Source organism: Amblyomma mixtum, chromosome 10 (assembly GCF_055824585.1).
Source record: "Amblyomma mixtum isolate Tamu chromosome 10, ASM5582458v1, whole genome shotgun sequence".
Lineage (NCBI taxonomy): Eukaryota > Metazoa > Arthropoda > Arachnida > Ixodida > Ixodidae > Amblyomma > Amblyomma mixtum.
This window is the reverse complement of record NC_143021.1, coordinates 165,266,733-165,276,694: the sequence shown is the minus strand read 5'-3', so window position 1 is coordinate 165,276,694 and position 9,962 is coordinate 165,266,733.

Here is a 9,962-nt window from a genome sequence, read left to right as displayed (position 1 = left end):
AAGCCTGCCTGTTTTAGCTTCGCAATCTGATCGTGAAAGCTTTCCTGCGCCATGTGACAACAGCACTTTCTTAGAGATGACTCAAGGCACATCAAAGCGATAGCACGTTTAACAGTTTTCGATTGCTTGGAATCAAAAGGCAACAATTTCTTCTGTGCACGCGGTTGGTACTTCCAGCAAATCCTTCGTCCTGAAGGGTTATTTTCAAGTCTAAAAATTGCAAACAGCTGTCATTGGCGAGTTCAAAAGTAAAATTCAATCCTTTGGAGAGTCGTCTAAAATTAGTTGTTGCTTAAAATCTTTGTTGCTTAATTTCTCTTTTTGCCGCTAAATTTATCTCCAGTGCCTAAATTTGTATGTGATGTAAATGTCTGTATATAAATCTTCAAGTATTCCCTTTTTTATCTCTGCGTCCCAACTCATCGGAAGACCATCTCTGACGGGGCACCCCTCGTGCGAAGATAACGATTCAGACTTCTAGTCTACAAACCGTCTCTGGCGGGGCACCTCTGGTGCAAGGAAGAAGAAGAACCTGAACTTTACTGGCGCAGTCGACGAGAATCCTGCGGCCATCGGAAGACGGCGCAGGGAGAAGACTGAATGCAGGGAAAAAGGCGACGACAAGGCAACAGGTCAGCGTTCGAGAACGGACCTGCAGGGAGAGACAGCGGCAAGGAACACGGCAGTAGTCCAGCGACGCGAGACTGCGTACGGTCAAGGAAAGCAGCGCGTTGAGAACTCGACGGTCACAGGCGGGTCACAGCAAGTGACGACAACGTGCACAGGACCAGCGGCGTGCGACAGCTCATCGCAGCGTCCGGTGAAAGTGGCGGTGAGCTCCTACGCGAAGGAGCTGGCAATGCGGATCGACGCATCGAAACTGTCAGTTTCCTTCGTCGCATTGTTCACATCCCTGTGCATGTTTTTGAGCCGGTAGGACAGTTGACAGGTACGGAAAGCGGTATGGAGGGTTATCTATGCCGACCCTCACTCGATGGGAGGTACCTGGTGGAATTAGCGAAGGCGCGCTTAGCGTACCTTCAGGCCAAACTTGCAAAAGTAAATGGCGGAAAGGCGCGGTTTCGCGAGGATGAACCTGAGGATGTTAAGTATGTCTTGAAGGTAAAAGAAGCAAGACGCCAGCAGGTAGAGCTCGAGATCTCTAAGCTCAAGGAGAGTAGAAGAGCCAGGGAATTCGCCAGGGAGAACTGCTCTGAGTCCCGAGAGGTGAGGCCGCCTGTGCTGGTCCTCGTCTTGTCTTTGCTTCGTCCTCGTTTTTTTGCGCAATTTTTTCAGTATCCATTACTGCACATGCCAAAGCTGACTGACTGCGCGATAAGGTTCTTTTTCTCAAAAAAAACGAATAACTTGCAGACAACTGAGGGCGGTACCTTGATGCTCGGTGGAAGGAAAAGAACTGATCTACAGTTGAGTGCTTTGCTCGCCGTATTGTTGCACCGACATAGACATTAAAAGATACCTCTTGGGGGCGCGAAGCCGCCGCGCAGGCTCAGTGGTTATCGCACTCGGCTGCGGACCCGAAAGACGGAGGTTCGATCCCGGCCGCAGAGGTCGAATTTGGATGGAGGCGAAATTATAGAGCACCGTGTACTGTGCGATGCCCGCGCACGTTAAAGAACCCCAGGTGGTCGAAATTTCCGTAGTCCTTCACTATGGCATCCCTCATAGCTTGAGTCGCTTTGCGACGTTAAACCCCCATAAACCACAAAGCACCTTGGGGTGTGAACGTCTTGTGAAGTCATGCTTGGCTGTATAGCGCGTAATGCCTAAATGTGAAAACTGTCGCTCTCACCTAAACGTTCGTGATGTAAAAGTAGGTTCCATTTAACATGCTGCAATTTTCAGCACGGGGGGGGGCGGGGGGGGGGGGTACGTCGTCCAGCCACGGTTTCACGGTTCGCTTGAACGGTGTTTGAACTGGTGCGCCACGTTCTTTTCTTCTGATCCTCATCTGTATAACGTGTGCGCTTATAGCGAATTTTACAGTCGCCCCCAAATGCACTTTGCGTCACTTCGTAGAAATATGGATTGGATTGTGAGATTTTATTTCCTACTTCTTAGGCTTCTGTCACCATTACCACTGCTGAAAATTAAGATCACTACTTTGATCATTTTATGTTTTTGAGGCAAAAGAAGCGACTTCAGGACACGGCGCATAGCTCCAGTAGGAGCACGTCCCAGAGAAATGTCCCACCAAAATTCGGGTTAAAACAAGGAGCAAGCATAATGGTACCTTCGCTGTCTGTGCTCTTATGCGGATGGATAAAAACGTCGCTTAAGGGGCCAGTGCTTTCAAGGCTGTTGTCATGTGCAGTAAAACGTATTGCAGGGCACCCTAAGCCATTTCTCGGCCAATAAGGGAAGTGCTCGCATTACACATTGATTGCGCACATTAATCCTTTCGAATGGCATCGGTAAACTTGAGCTTATAAATTTAGACGGTTGCAATTCCACTTGAACTCATTCTTTTGCTCCTGGCGATCCAATCGGCCTATCTCTGCCGTTACCTTTTTGCAAAGGCCGGCAGTCACCTTTAATATAACCCGTTACCTTTTGCGCATTACATTACGTGTTTTTACTTGATCTAAGTGCATTCGTGCTGCACGGAGAATCAACCCGAAGCGTGATCAGTACCACCGAGAATATATACCACAAAATGGCTCAAGGTGCATCGAAAGTTCTCATGCCACGGAGCTTCTCACCAGTGCATATCCTCGCACTTAGGGCGCCTATGACGCTACCAAGGCTCTCAGAGGTGAGAATGATACTTCTACCCACTACGGAGATATTGAACTTACAGGACGTCGTAAATACTCAATTATAGACTCAGAAGTAGATCCTGTGGCTCGGAAACTTTTGAAGCACTTTCTACCTATCGTTTACTGTTGCTGCTTCGAAAGGCTGAGCCCCGCTTCAGCGCTTATATATTTGTGCAAGATACTGCTTCCTAAACAATGGTTATCGGCATCAGCCCGAGAATTTATCTACAGGGAATAAAGTCAAGGTTGTCTTGGGAAGCCTTAGACCCCCCCTAGTACTGAGAGGGAACCGTGAGCGCCCGCGCTAGCATGTAGGGACTGAACGAATCCAAAGCCTACAGCCATTTTTATTCATCTTGTAATGGTGGTCCGAACACTTCATTCCTATTGTTTCCAAAATATAAATCTTGTATTTTAGCAAGAATCACTAAGGTGCTCTCTAAAACCCGAGACCGATAAAAGACGACGCCAGCACTATACAAAGGCTGGGAGAAAAGGGGATACCCATGACCCCACGCCAGGAGTGCGTCCAGTGCTGGCCACTCAGCTCCGATGTTACACATCAACAACGAAGACACTGGCAGATCGTGGGGATCGCTTGTTCCAGGTCTTTGAAAAACTGACCTAATAACCCTCTTTAACAAATGATTTATCCCATTTGAACAAAAGGTTTTGGAAAACAAGATTCCAGCCACCTTCTCGCTCTCCCACTTTATTTCCCTCAGCACCTGTGCTCAAATCGCTAGAGACCCCTCTTCGATGGAGCCAAGCTTTAAGCAGTGATCACCTGTGTATATCAACGCACGACATAATTTTACGATATTTAGAAGTGATTGTTTGTAACGACGTGTAGGCGGCATGTGAACTCCAGTCACGTATATATGCTTTATGTCCCAAGCATCAGATCGAATGCAGGGCGTCTGAAATTCCCTGTGAGGTTGTCTGCAAGCCGGAACGACACGTTGCACACATATCGCTATATCTCCCGAACTAAGTTTTAGAAGACCAGGTTGTTTAGGAAATCGGTCGTTCATTGTCACAACGATAACTGCGCACCCACATACAAGAACGTGCAGATAACACAAGCGCAACTGGGCTTGTTGCGTTTCCTTGACATCGTTTTTTTGTGTGTGTAGTTAGTTTAATGATACCCCAGAACAGCCGGAGAGAGCCAGGGAAGCAGGGTGTCGAACCGGAACCGGAACAGAACCGAAAACCGGAACCGAACCCGAATTTTTGCCCGGAACCGGAGCCGAACCCGATATTTTTCCGCCATCCAACTGAACCTGAACCGGAACGAATCGAAGAAACCGTTCCGAACCGGTTCGGGGCAAGGTTCTGGCCCACTTTTGCTGCCAACTTGTATTGATTTTTTTTTACCATTGCGTATAACGCGCTGTTCTCGCTAATTTAACCCATTAGCGCCCAGCGTACTTTTAAAAGTACAGTTAAATTTTTTATGATTTCACCACCAAAGACTGGAATTTTCTTTTCAAGTAGGGCATGATGTTGTCTACAGGGGATTGGTCAACCACCCTTAACTAATTTGGCGCACTTCCTCTGCTCAGTATGCCCGCTTTCCGTGGTGAAACTTCAGGATGTTTGTTTCCCACGAACTGCACTGGTAGTCGCTTGGTTATAATTTTCTAGCGGCCGCATTTATGTACATATTACGCTAGTTTCAAGTATAGAGCAGCACGAAAGACGAAAGTAAACAACGGATGCTTTGAATGTCCCGCACCTTTGGCGTTTTTTGCTCTGTGATGATTTATATACTGCTGTACTTTCTATAGTACACTGGGTCTTCCTGTGTGCACAACGGCGCCTATTTATTCCAGTTCATAGATCTTATGGTTCCTTTCAATTTTTCGAAAAAATCACTTTGTCTGCTCAGCAAGGCCTCGGAGGCTGCTGTACTTGCCGCTAGCGGTCTTCAGTATGACGATGGTATGATTTTAATTGGTTGTAATAAAGTTTGGTTATAAGAACTGGAGGTTTGCAGAGCAGACAGTTACTGTTATGCCTTTCACACCGTCTGCGGAAAGTACTTGAGTTCAGAAATGAAACTTTTGGAAGCGCGTGTTGTCCTGTAGTCACCTGAGGTGATTTCAACGCTTAGTGACCATTTCATCTTTTTTTGGTAATTTTTTTGCCTCTCAGGACATTCTTGTAACGCTCCACTGGGAGGAATTTAGGGCTAGGGGAACCGTTCGCCAAAACGGGTTTAGGAAGTGTCCACTCGGGCCAAAGAAAGCGATGGAATAGAAGCAGCCGTCAAAACATCGATTCTTGCTTCAGTAGTATAGTTTACATGCTTTTATTGAAGTCTACGATCAACAGTATAGTAACTATGGCTTGCAACTATAACAGCAGTGAGCCTACATGTTTTGTAGAGTGGTGGTTGCCTATAGCACGTGAAAAACAGATTTTTTTAAAGCCAAAACTCCTTTCCTTTTACAACAGTGGTATGGCAGGTGTTGACCTTTCGCATCAAGCCATCTACTGCCAGTATATCAGCATCAGGGACAAAAAGTGAGAGTGTTGGTTGACACCAAAGCTCAACTTTGCAATTGTGAAAGCCTGAACAATCTGCCAAATTGCTAGAGACGAGCCAGCTGACTATTTTTGCTTTGGTAATAATGTTACTCATCATTATCTACACCTTGACATGCAGTAACCAGCGGTTCGCAGACACTCTGGCCGAATCGTATCTGATGCTTCTTTGAAAAGGAGAAAGCTCTCCGTGCAAAGTAGGATAACTGCGGTGCCAGTATAGCCAGAAAATATTCATGAGGGCCTGCAAGAAGTGTTATATCACCCTGCGTAAAATCACAGACATAATAACAAAATTCATGTCACCAATAGGAATGCAGTAAAGTAGCCACATGTGCTATGGGGAAGACGCAGTGTACTATAAAAAGTACACCTGTGTATCCTCTGGAAGGAATAAAGCAATCGTGACGAAATTTCAGCAATCTCTTTTTCTTTATATGATAGTATTATGTACTAAAAATGAAGAAAATCCCTCTGTCAGATTTTTCTTGGTCCCTAATGGGTTAAAGAGCGCCACTGCGCACCGCAAACATGAGAACCATTTCGCAAAATTGTCGCTTGCAAAAAAAACCGAAAAAAAGCAAAGGGAAATATAATGCCCCACGCATCCCACCAATCTTCGTTATTGGGCTATCGCTTCATCGAGAACACGGGTGGCCGATGAAATGCGCAATGGTGCCGCCCATGGAAAAAGTTCCAACATTCGAGTGCTGTCCTGTAGATGACAGCATCTAATTGGGAAGTTGAATAAATAAGTAAATATTCTACTCATGTACAACTAAAAAAACAAAATGCTAAATGTGCACCAAAAAAACGCCACGCTAATCAGTTTCATTTGCCTATTGTTCGACGACGTCGTAATGAATCGCATTGCACTTGCATGGCAGTCGTATACGAGGCGACGCCAGCAGATGCAATTTGTTCGACCTAGACGTCAGAATGGTAAGTCGACGCTGATGGTGGGAAGGCCGCCTTGGCACTAATTCGCCTGTCCGTTCTTGAGTTGTATCTCAACCTATATCTCGAAGATAAATCCTTTAGTCGATTTCCCACTTTATCTTCTATTTCGTTTGTCCCTAGTGTGCTTCTTTTATTTCCCTTGGCATGTTAAATCACGCCCGGAGTGAAGCTTCGATGTTCAAATGTGAAAGCTGTGTGGAGCAAGGAACTGAGTCGAATTGCTGACGGGAGTATATTAAATCACAAACTCTGTTTGGTGAGCTACCGTGTCGGCCCTGTTAAGAGTGGACAACGAGACCTGGCGCCGGCGGCAGAAGCATAGACGACGACGGACGGGGGTTGTTGCTCTCCAAATCACCGAACCTCCGAACCGATCGAAGGACGCTGTCTCCCACGGGCCTGGGAGAAATTACTGTCAAACGAGTGTCGTCGTTAGGCAACGATGTGGCGAGAACTTGGGACAGCAGCAGCAACGCTGGAAGCAGAGATGCACATGAAGCACGGCGGACAGCGGTATACGTTGGCCGAGTCGGCCTTCGGGTCACCGGACTGGATGATGCTACGCAAGGTCACGCTGAGCGAGGCTGCTAATTGAAAGACGCTGTGTCGAAGGGGTCTCGTGCTTCGGCCATCCGGCGGGGGAGTTCGAGAAGGTTAAACCACCTGCGAGGAGACTGCGGGATTCTGCTTTCCCACGGAGGCAACGCACAGAACACTTGCGGCAGTGGTCAAGGTGACGCATCTGTGTTTGATGACTGTCTTCCCCTTCTCATCCCCCAAGCTGTGAGAGAGCGAGAGAGCTTCTGCACCGCCCCGTGCCGGGGGTGGTACCGCCAGCGTCATCAATGGCCCATCCGATTGGACAACGTTATTCGACCTAAGTTCCCTAGTCAGGGATTTGGGGAACGCGAACCGTATTTAACGGGATGTTGTGTGATCGGAGGATGGCATTCGATTCTCATCTGTAAATATGTAGAATAAACCCTTCTGTACAGTTTCCTCGATAACGCAGTCCGACATCGTCATTCGGAGCCGGTACCTGCGGGGCTAAACGAGTTAGTCATCTCCAGGACCCCTCCGTCTTCAACTCTGGTTCCAGCGGTGGGATAGAAGCCCCATCTTTAACACTGGTTCCAGCGGTGGGCTGTGTGGCCCCGTTCTTAACACTGGTTGGCAGCAGCTGGGATGGACCGTGCGACATCGTACTTTCTCCACGGGTGAGCGTTTTGGTTTTTGCTATGGGATTCGCCAGGCTGTAGATTCAGAGAAAAATCTTGACTGGGAATCAAGGGTTTGTCATTTGAGAAGGGTTATTCTCAAGGCATTTTTTTTTGAGTTAGCAGAGCCAAAGCGGAGAAAGCGTCACAATGGACCTAATGAGATTGTTGAAGTCGGACTTGCTGTTGATATGCGAGGAACTGTCAGTGGAAGTTCAGAACAAAGTAACCAAAATTGAACTGGGCGAAATCATTCTTAAACACGTCAAGGATAACGATCACCTAGAAGTTACGTGGAATTTGGTACAGGGGGAAAAAGCCCGCAAAGAAAAACACGACCAAGAAGCCCGTAAAGAAAAAGCCGAACAGGAGGAAAAAGCGCGCACAGAGAAAAAAGCGCGTAAAGAGGAAGCTGATCGGGAGTGGGAAAAAGAGAAAGAAAGACAAAAATGGGAAGCTGAAAAGGCTGAAAGGGATCTAAAGCGTATACAGCTTGAAAACGAACTGCGAAGAAAAGGCGGTATTGTGAGAGCCGGAACTCCTGAAAGAGCAAGCGATGCTTATGAAATAGGTCCGCAGGCAAGACCCGCAAAGTGTGTCACCGTAGCCGAGTTGGTAAATCGCGACACCACGAGGGAAGTGGCAGAGAACGTGTGCAACTGGTACGGTAGTCCAAGGAAAGCCGCAGAATCCGAGACCGTGTCCAGTGTAGTTGGACGTAATGCTAAGAGAGAGCATTCCGAGATAGCGTCTCAACGACACGAGTGCGAGGATTCTCCTCCAAGTGAGGTAGGAGTGGCAATGGACAGCTTTGTCGGGACAGTTATAAGCGCGACCCTTTCAGTAGAGTCGATACAGGCGTCAAACCGGCAGAACCGCGAAAAGGAAGATTTTCCTAGCGAGAAAGGTTTCGAAGTTGAAACAGCGGAAACCCCTTTTGAGAGTAACAACCGCGGTAAGAGAGAGTTGGGATGTCACAGTGGCTTCAGTGACAAAGGCTCCGGAGAGGCTACCTTGGTAATACTGGCACAAGAAGAGTGCGAGGCTGCCGAGGAAAAGGATAGCCATAAGAGCCAGGCGGGCTCAGTTGTAGCTGAGCACTGCAGAGTAGAGAATGGCGCGCAGAGCGACAGCCAAGCGGGCTCAGTTGTAGCTGAGCACTGCAGTAGAGGGAATGGCGCGCAGAGCGACAGCCAGGCGGGCTCAGTTGTAGCTGAGCACTGCAGAGTAGAGAATGGCGCGCAGAGCGACAGCAAGGCGGGCTCAGTTGTAGCTGAGCACTGCAGTAGAGTGAATGGCGCGCAAAACGACAGACAAGCTGGAGAGGACAAACCCCAAAGGAATGAGCTGGGGATCTCAGGCGCAGTTTCAAGTCCGTCTGTCAGCTGCGTAGAGCTGGCACTCCGCTGCGAAGGCACAGAGGCCAGTTTGGAATTTCAAGACAATTTCCAAAGTGCGACTGAGAAACTAGAGGTAGCTAGGAATGATCAGGAGACGCACGCGGTACAGTCTAGGCGCAGAAAAAGAAAAAGGGCAAGAACCAAGAGAAAACGGATCAAATTCAAAGCCCTCAATTCGGTTGCGCGGACAGGTGCGAAAGAAAGAAATGCGGTAGAAGGAAAGGCGAGGCCTTCCCGCGTTGCACCTCGCAGACTTGCAACTGCAGTTAATGATCTGGAGACATGTGCAGCTCGTTCACAGGCTGACCGCAGTAATGAAAAGGGAAGAGCGCGTCTTCCAAGCAGAACAGGCGCGAAGTGCTTCATGGGGCATCGGCCTGTAAGAAAGACTAGACCGCGCCGTCGGGACAAAAAGCCAGTTAGAAAAAAAGCAAAGCGGCCCAAGAGATCAGAAAGCGCAAGGTTGCGCGGTACTCGGCGCATGCGAACGCAGGCGTCGAACAACCGAGACGACACATGCAGGCGTGTTCGGCGGGCGCACTTGAAAAGGAATCGTCCTTCACTTTTGGCCCCGCATTCTAAGAAGCGCGCATGGCGAATGAGTAGCCGAGCTTCCTGCTTGGGGCGAGAGAAAGAGGCAACTTCTCGCGCTGGTCACTGCTCGTTGTCCAGAGCCAGAGTCGGTTATCGACATTGTAGGCGCGACCAAGGTTTTCGGAGAGCCTCGAGGGGGCGCGGAAACGACAGGGAGAGTCGGGGATCGTTTTTTTTCTGCAGCCTTTTGTCACGAGTTGACCGCAGTACAATCAGTCAAAGCGCGACCGCGGCGGGCGCGTCTGAAAGACTAATCCTTTCAACTCGGCGGCGGGGAGTCAGCTTTCCCCCCCCCCCCCCCCGCGTGGCGATTTGAAGTAGCTGTTTTTTTTTTATTCCTTTTTTTTTCTGTGGGTGTTTATGAAATCAGGCAGGGAAAGGCTACTTTTGAGTTAAAACAAGTTGATCGGAGGTTACTGTTTTTTTTTCCTTACCTTAGAAAGGATAGGGCGTCATTG